The 7,828-nt window shown below is 38.3% G+C and overlaps 1 pseudogene across 1 annotated transcript; it reads right to left on the reverse strand.

The window, feature by feature from the left end:
• Positions 1-2,933: 2,933 nt before the first annotated feature.
• Positions 2,934-4,819, reverse strand: LOC108292775 (annotated as a pseudogene). The gene has a single exon (XR_001820417.2). The product of XR_001820417.2 is annotated as a polyadenylate-binding protein 1-like (transcript).
• Positions 4,820-7,828: the final 3,009 nt, after the last annotated feature.

A 7,828-nucleotide genomic window follows, 5' to 3' on the forward strand; every position in this document is an offset into this window, starting at 1 on the left:
GATAAGGCAACATGTTAAAACAATTCTTGATAAAATTCCAAGCATGGGAACATTTCATCTGCTTCATCATGGAAATCTGTTGCAATTATTACTAACAAAATCAAGTGTCTTCAATTAGTGAAGTCTGTTTCTAAGGAACATACATTGTTTCCAAATTACCATGGCTTCCTCCACTCTTGTAACCTACTGTAATTTTTTCCACAAGTGTTATTAAGTAATTTTGTTTGTCTAAAGCTCTCCAGAAAGTATCCCTTCCAAATACTATTCTTTTATATTTTTATTCAGAGCAAAGCTATTGAATGATGCCTCATTGTTAGACCAGCTTTATTAATCCCACTAAATAATGCAATAACAAGGGACAGTTGAAATATGGGACAGATGTATAAAAAAGATTTTTTAGATATAGTGGAGGTGGATTGTAATGGCATCTTCCAGGTGCTGATTTTTGCCTTGGAATCACCCAAACTAACCCCTGATAGGCATCTGTGCCCTGAAGACTATCACAGACTCTGTGTCTCTGCCTCTACTCCTGCTTCCAGGGAAGTTAACACTGGTTCAAGACCTATTTCAGAGCTTTAATAATTAATTAAATGTTTTGGAAAGAACACCTTTACTGAGGAGGACCTGTTGGCCCAAATCCTCAACCAAGTGTTTCATTCTACAATTCCTTTCTGCCTGCCTGGGCTCCATTTTCCTTACCTTGTCACCTTCTAAACCTGAACTTGCAATATTCAAGTGGAAATGCAGAAAACCCAATCAGAAGAGCCTGTTGGAAAGCCATGTGCAGTTGAATAGGGTAATTTTGTCAGTCAGTGTTATCACTTCTTACTCTAGAGTTTTCCAAGTGTCAAAGTTATTAATCATATAGAGGGTTGGCTGTGAGAACAAGAATTACAGGGTGTCCTGCTCTCAGAATTTGAGACGTGAAGTGGAAAGCAAGATGTCACTTCATTCTTCATGGTTAGTTTTCATTATTTAGTGCACAATAAACAATTAGGCATTTAGTTTATTCTTTTCTCTGACTTTTCAAACTATGAGATTGTTTGGTAACTACAGGTTAGAGCCTTTTCTCACGAAACAAATTTATTAGACTGTGACCAGTTAAAACAATAAAATATATCAGAAGTGGGAACATGTTTTTTCACACATATATATACAAAAAGTGTCATCTAGTGAAATATGAGGAATGCATTTTTTTGTACTATGTGTTGAGACTAAAAAAACTAAAAATTTTAAATGGCCAAGGTTTTGTTACATCAAGATTCCTATATTCAGAGACCTACAGGGGCCAGGCAGATGACATAAATTTATGCTCAGGCCAGGGACTAGCCACAACAAGGCTGTGGATGCCACGGATAACTGGAGAGTGCATGCCCCATTTAATCTGTAAATGCATGTCAATTTAAAAATAACTATTTTAAAATTTTTATTTTGGGGATACACCAAAGGTGTATATGTATGGGGTATTTGAGGTATTTTGATACAGGCATACAATGTATAATAATCACATCAGGGTAAATGGGGTATCCATCACCTCAAGCATTTATCCTTTGTGTTACAGTCTAATTATACCATTTTGGTTATGTTTAAATGCATGACAAATTACTGTTAACTGTGGTCACCATGTTGTACTATCAAATACTAGATCTTATTTATTCTACCTAATTATATTTTTTTACCCATTAACCATTCCCATTTCTACCCTCCTTCCACTACCTTTCCCAGTCTCTGATAACTATTATTCTACTCTCTATCTCCATGGGTTCAATTGTTTTAGTTTTTAGCTCTTACAAGTAAGAACATGTAAAGTTTATTTTTCTGTGCCTGGCTTACTTCACTTAACATAATGACCTCCAGTTCCATCCATGTTGCTGCAGATGATGGAATATCTTTATTTTCATGGCTAAATAGTACTCCATTTTATATATGTACCACATTTTCTTTATCCATTCATCTGTGATAGACACTTGGGTTGCTTGCAGATCTTAGCTGTGAATAGCACTGCAAGAAACATGAGAATGTAGACAATTTTTTAATATACTGATTTCTTTTCTTTTAGGCATATACCTAACAGTGGGGTTGCTGGATCATATAGTAACTCTATTTTTTGTTTATTGAGGAACCTCCAAACCATTCTTCACAGTGGTTATACTAATATATATTCCCACCAAGAGTGTACAGGGTTCACTTTGCTCTACATCCTCACTAGCATTGGTTATTGCCTCTCTTTTGGATAAAAAGCCATTTTAACTGGGGTAAGATGATATCTCAATGTAGTTTTAATTTGCATTTCTCTGATGATCAGTAATATTGAACATCTTTTCATATACCTGTTTGCCATTTGTATGTCTTCTTTTGAGAAATGGCTATTCGGATCTTTTGTCCATTTTAAAATCAGATTATAGGCTTTTTCCCTACTGAGTTGTTTGAGTTCCTTATATATCATGTTTATTAATCAATTGTCACAGGGATAGTTTGCAAATATTTTCTCCCATTCTGTGGCTTGTCTCTTCATTTTGCTGATTGTTTCCTTTACTGTGCAGAAGCATTTTAAGTTGATGTGACGTCATTTGTCCACACCTCCGCCACCTTTTTTTTGTGCTTTTGTTGCCAGTACTTTTGGGCTATTATTCAAGAAATCATTGCCCGGTCTAATGTCCTAGAGAGTTTTCCCAATGTTTCCTTTTAGTAGTTTCATAGTTTGAGGTCTTAGATTCAAGTACTTAATTCATTTTGATTTGATTTTTGTATATGGTGAGAAATAGGCGTCTAGTTTTACTCTTCTGCATACAGGTGTTCAGTTTTCCCAGCAGCATTTATTAAAGAGATTGTCCTTTCCCCAATGCGTGTTCTTGGCATCTTTGTTGAAAATGAACTCACTGTAGATGTATGGATTTTTTTCTGTGTTCTCTGTTCTATTCTATCATTCTATGATCAATTTTAAACAGTTGGAACAGCGGTGGCACTGTTAACGGCTTTCCGGGCAGCCTCTTGAGCTTGGTGGGCTTGTAGTACAGCTACAGCTTCATCAGCCTTAGAACGTAGTGACTCTGGAGACTCAAGCATGTGAAGAAGTTCTGAATTATCAATCTCCAACAACATGCCAGGGATTTTACCAGCAACAGTAGGGTGCATGGCTTGAATAAGAGGAAAGAGCCATTCACTCAACTTTTGCTTTTGCTCTTGAGGAGGGGCAGATGCCAACATGGAAGCAGTCAAAGCTTTCTGACCTTGTACATAAACAGCAGGCTGTTGCATTGTAACTCGTGGCTGTGCATTAAGATGTTGCTGAGGGTTGCAAACTCCCGCAGCATATTTATACCGTGGAACAGTGTGGACACAGATCCGTAACAGCTGCAGCTGTAGGACGTGGGCCCGCTGTCTGTGTGGATGTGTTAGCAACACACTGTGTTGACATGACTCGTGGAACCTGTGAAGAAGCTGGTCTCGTAGTCCTAAATCGTGGTCTAGGAGCAGCTGGGCGAATAGCACCGGGCATACTTTGGAATGGATGAGGTCTGGCACCCTGAGCAGTCCAGCGAGGACTTGGTCTTAGCTGAGCAATTTGGCTAGCAGGATAGTAGGCAGCAGGGTTCTGAGTCTGTGGGTTAGCAGTCATGAAGTAACCTGAAGGAGGCGCTGGCTGGTAAGGGTTGATTACAGGGTTGGGCACAGCTCGTACACTTGCCATTCTCTGCATATCCTGGTTACTGAAGGTGAGCCACAAGTCTACCGTTTATTTCTGTAACTGCTTTAGTGGCTTCTTCTGGGGAGGAGAACATACAAAACCAAACCTTTTGCTCCAACCACCCTCCATCATAACCTTTTCACTAGTGATTGTACCAAATGGAGAAAACTCTTTGTGGAGACGTTCTTCATCATCAATATCATCATCAAGATTTTTCACATAAAGATTAACACCCTGGTATCTGGTGATCCTTTCTTGCTTCATCTGTTCAAAATTGTGTTTAAGTTCCATCTGCCGCTCCAACTTTTTCTGAGCTCGACCAACGTAAATTTGTTTTTCAATGAGCTCCTTTCCATTCATCTCATCCACAGCTTTCTGTGCGTCTTCATGCCTTTCAAAGCTTACAAATCCAAATCCTAATCCTTTGGATTTTCCACTTTCATCAGTCATTACTTTACACTTAAGGCAGGCCCAAACTTGCCAAAGAGATCCTTAAGGCCCTCATCATCCATGTCTTCTCCAAAATTCTTGATATAAACATTGATGAACTCTTTCGCCTTAGCTCCAAGTTCAGCTTCTCCTTCTTTACAAGATTTAAATCATCCAACAAATACTTTGCGATCTTTTAGAGCATTCCATTCATTTTTTTCAATAGCTCTTTCAGCTGCTTCCTGCGTCTCAAAGTGTACAAATTCACAGCCCTTGGAGCCGCTTTCACCACAAACCACATTACATGAAAGGATGTTACAAAAGCAGAAAATGTATCATACAGTGCTTTATTATCAATGAATTTGTCCAGATTTTTAATGAATATGTTGCCCACTCCACTTCTGCGAAGTGATGGATCATGCTGAGACCACGTGATGTGTCCCGGCTGGCCCTTTATCACATCAAAATTCATGGTGTCCAAAGCACGCTCCTCGTCCGCTGGCTGCTGGAAGTTCAAGTAGGGAGAAGGGGGAGGGGGGAGGGGGAGGGGGCGGGGGGGCTGATCATGTCCCTGCAGACTCGGATGAAGAGGATGGGCATGGCTGGGCTGAACTTCTCCTAAAGCATCACCTCGGTCATGTCGGGGTGGAGGTGCCCTACATAGAGCGACGCCATGAGGTCGCTGGGGGCGCTGGGGTTCATCTCCGCACGGCTGCTTGCTGGGCCACAGGCCGCGACCTTTCTGTGAGAGAAGAGCCAGTGCTGGCGGCTGGGGGCGGGGCCGGAGGGAGGGGAGCGGGGGCGGGGCCGGAGGGAGGGGAGCGGGGGCGGGGCCGGAGGGAGGGGAGCGGGAGCGGGGGCAAGCGCAGAGGGACAAAAATCACCTGAAATCAAAAACTAATCAATGGCGGCAGAATGGGGTCGATCCGCTGCCGCGGACTGCCGGCTGCCGGCGGAGCAAGGGTGGCGATGTCGGGTCTGGGCAGCGGAAAGGCCTCGGTCTCTTGGTTCCTTTTGGAGCTGCTGCGGGGCCGCCGGTGGGCAGGTCTGTCTCGGCTGCTTCACCTGGTTATTTTATAAAAGAGGAAGAAAAAAAAGTTTCCAGTGGGGGAGAAGCAGAGTTTTTGTAAATTTGGGTTTTTTTTTTTTTTTTTTAAGATTTTTTAAGATTTTTTTTGGAATTTTTAATAATAAGTGTGTGTTCTGAGCCCGGAGCACACACTCCGCAGTCTCAGCACTAACCTCTGGGGAGAAGGGGAACCCACTATTTTAAAACGGTAACTACTTACCATTGATTGTTTACACAAACAAACAAATAAGCAAAGAGAAAATTAATAAAAATTCCACACTTAGTCACCCCACTTTTTAACTTTTTGTTGTTTCTATTTATATTTTATTGTGCTATCTATGTCTTGAAAATTGTTCAATTTAGTGTTCTGTGGGGAGGATAATCAGTGGAGGAGGATTCAATTCAGCCATCTTGCCTCTATGAGTCAGTATTTTAAACACAAAGGCCACTGTGCAGTACTAAGAGAATGCATTGGCACGATACCCCCTTACTTGCTTCAAGGGTCTGCTTGGATGTCATTTCCTTAGGAAAACCTTCCCAAGACTAGACACAGACCCCCTGTTCAATGCTGTGCTAGCACCATATGCTTTCCATGGAAACATTTATTAGAATTTTATCTAATCTGTGTTACTGTTTAATGACACTACCCACAAAATTGGCTTTTTTTCTGCTCAGGTCTCTTCTGTGGCCCCAGTTCCTCATGCAGTATCTGGCACATAATAGGCATATAATGAATATTTGTAGGATAATTGAAAGAGACCATCGGGAGGAATATTATGTAGTACAAGTTAGTTGTGCATTGTAAAAACACTATTTTCAGAAATTATTTCATGGTTTAATTCGTTTATTTGGCAAACACATATTCAGTACCTACTAGATTCTGAGAACTTCATTGTAGATAGAAGATTGTAGACTGAAGATATAAAACAGATTATGTGACAGTCACTGCCCTAATGAAGGTTACAATCTATTCCATTAAAAATTTTAGCATGTAAATAATACTAAATAAGATAATCACAGTGCCTTTTAAAAAATAAAATGGCATAGTTTTCAAGTAATTTGTAAAATGTGGCATCTTATTTATTCTGATTCTGCTTAACGTCTTCACATACACTTTCATTATAATTTTATTTTCCATTGACATAATGTGATGGAAACTTGGAGAAAATAAAAGCAACACATTTAAAACCGTGTTTGTGCAGAAACTGCCAAATAAAAAGAAAATAGAGTTGGTTTGGAATTATGAAGACATCAATGCATTTGCATTAAGTGTTTAACAGGAGCTAAATCTTTTCTACCTATTAGTAAATCTACCTGGGAAGGAGCCAATAAGCATGTTGTCCAATTATGAGATGCAATTGGCTCTGGAATAGGAAAAAGGTAAACATAAAAATGGAAAACAAAATTTTATGACTCCCAAGAATATTCTGAACATGATTCTTTGTGCATCCTAAGAGTATTAGAGGCAAGAAGAGATGAGAAAAAAAGCCTGGTCTCTAATGGTTTTTCCTTGACCTTAAGACAAGAGTGTGATGATAGAAATAGATTTGGGTTTTAATCGCAAGTCTTCATTTTCTATGTGATTTTACACAAGTTAATTAATTAATGAATTAATCTGAGACAGTTTCCTCCTTTGCAAAATGGAAATAACAATTCTTAATTTATAGTGAAGATTAGAGATACCGTATGTTAAATATGCAGCATATTGCATAGATCGTGGTGCTATGTAAGTGATGCTACTAATTATCACTCTATAATTTCCACAAGAGTACCATAATTTCAGCTGATTTTAATAGTAACTAAATAGATTCAGAAAGGGAATTATTAAAAAACATTTTATTTTTGTACTGGTTGTCTACAAATCCTTTCAATAATCTAAACAATCATATAATGTGAAGATATATACTGGTTTGGGAAGGCAATTTGAGAATATCTATTGGAAAGTATTTTTAAAAACTACATATAAAACCTAAAAAACCTAAAAACATGGAAGTTATATACAAAGTAAGCTGCCCAACCACAATAGAATACAATTAGAAATTAAAAATCAGAGGTGAATTTAAAAAATAAATATGTAGAAATTGAACATAAACCTAAAAAACCAAAGAGCCAATGAAAAAATCACAAGCATTAACAGGAAATACATTGAGCAAATTAAAGAGAAGGTCGAATACATCAAAAATTATGGGATGTGGTTAAAGAAGTAGTTATGGGGAAATTTATACCTGCAAACACATATTGAAAAAGAACTACATCAAATCAATTACCTAATTATCTATCTTAAGACACTGAAGAAAGAAGAGCAAATACACCCAAAACAAATAGAAGGAATTAAATAATAATAACTAGTGTGAAAATTAATGAAATTACAAATATACAAACAATAGAGGAAATCAACAAAATATGTTCTTTAAAAATCAGTAAAATTGGCAAAGCCTTAGCTAGATTGACCAAGAAAAGCAGAAGAAGATTCACGTTGCTAAAATTAGAAATAAAAGAGGTAACCTTATTACCAATAAGGTTGCAGAAATAAAAAAGATTATCAGAGAATACTATGAACAACTGTATGTTGGTAAATTCAATAATGTAAATGAAATGAACAAATTCACTGATTCCTCAAAAGGACACATAACCACATTTCA

Source organism: Cebus imitator, unplaced genomic scaffold (assembly GCF_001604975.1).
Source record: "Cebus imitator isolate Cc_AM_T3 unplaced genomic scaffold, Cebus_imitator-1.0 Scaffold506, whole genome shotgun sequence".
In the NCBI taxonomy this organism is placed as follows: Eukaryota; Metazoa; Chordata; class Mammalia; order Primates; family Cebidae; genus Cebus; species Cebus imitator.